At 37.3% G+C, this 1,306-nt stretch overlaps 1 pseudogene; it reads right to left on the reverse strand.

Moving 5' to 3' along the window:
- The window catches only part of LOC116547045, a 2,449-nt pseudogene extending 1,406 nt beyond the window's left edge, over positions 1–1,043 (reverse strand).
- Between the last annotated feature and the right edge of the window lie 263 nt (positions 1,044–1,306).

Raw genomic sequence — 1,306 nt, forward strand, 5'->3', positions numbered from 1 at the left:
AGGCCTGCTCTGCCTCAGTTTCTTCCTCTAGCTCCTCAATGCGGGCCTGGGAACAAAAGAAGCACATTAACATAAACTCATCTCAATTCAGTGTTTTCTTGGTGTGCAGAAAAAATAAAGGTGAGTTGACTCACCTGCAACTCTTTGATCTTCTTCTGTAGTTGAATTTCTACAGCTTGCTCATCTTCAATTTTGTTTATCAAATTGCGAATTTCAAATTCTTTCCTTTAGACAGAAGAACAAGATGTATTAATACTCATATGAATTGAAAGATGGTATCACATAGAAGTTTTTTTCTAAAAACCTCCTACTTTTTAAGCTTTTCATCAAGTTGCTGTTTGTCATTTTCTATATCCATTGTGGATTCTTGGGCCAATTTCAGGTCACCATCCAGTTTCCTCTTTGCTCTTTCTAGATCCATTCAAAGCTTCTTTTCTTGCTGCAGAGAACTTTCAAGCTAATAAGAAAGTTAATATGGTAAAAATTAAAAGTATATTAAAATCTTTCAAAGGGATATTAAAAATGTGCTTACGTCATCCGCTTGCTGTTCTAGCTTGGTTTTAACTTTGGTCAGGGTGTTGACTTTGTCCTCCTCTGCCTGCAGGTTATCCAGGGTCTGCTGGTGGGCCTCTTGGAGAGCCTTCTTCTCCTTGGACAGTTTTGCAATGGCTTCATCCAGGCCTGCCATCTCTTCTCTTAAGATTTTTCACCTACAAAGGTTAAGAAGATTATTTCTCCTACAAAGCAATTTAGTTGGTGGCAGAACCTCTATATAGTATTGTAGAATGTGATTGATACCTTGTTCTCTGTGGCATGTTTCTCCTTCTCAACCTTGGACAATGTCAGCTCAAGGTCATGAATGTCTTCTTGAGCTCTGAACATTCATCCTCCAGTTTCCTCTTCTTGGCTTTCAGCTCAGCATTGATCTCTTCCTCCTCCTCAGCGCTTTCAGTCACCTCTTTGATTTTGGCCTCAAGTTGGATTTTGTTTTTAATCAGTTGCTCACACCTTTCCTCTGCATCAGCAAAGCTACCTACTTCCTGTGGAAAGATGATATTTAGTCTGTTGTTTTGAAACTTGTTTTTCTGTGCAAAAATAATAGTGTTTTATTGAATTCTGTTGAATTTTTCAGTATGAATATAAATTTAATTAATTGAACATTATTACATAGTCTAGAGAAATGCAGCTTATTAGAAGTGAGACAATAGCTTTAGAAGCCAACTAGCTTGCAAAGTTACTGGTTTGGAGCTATTGAGTATTTAAAAAATAATTTGTAGAAGAGTGGAAAGACCTCTAAACAGGACGA

Source organism: Sapajus apella, unplaced genomic scaffold (assembly GCF_009761245.1).
Source record: "Sapajus apella isolate SASKATOON/1434 unplaced genomic scaffold, GSC_monkey_1.0 scaffold1942, whole genome shotgun sequence".
Lineage (NCBI taxonomy): Eukaryota > Metazoa > Chordata > Mammalia > Primates > Cebidae > Sapajus > Sapajus apella.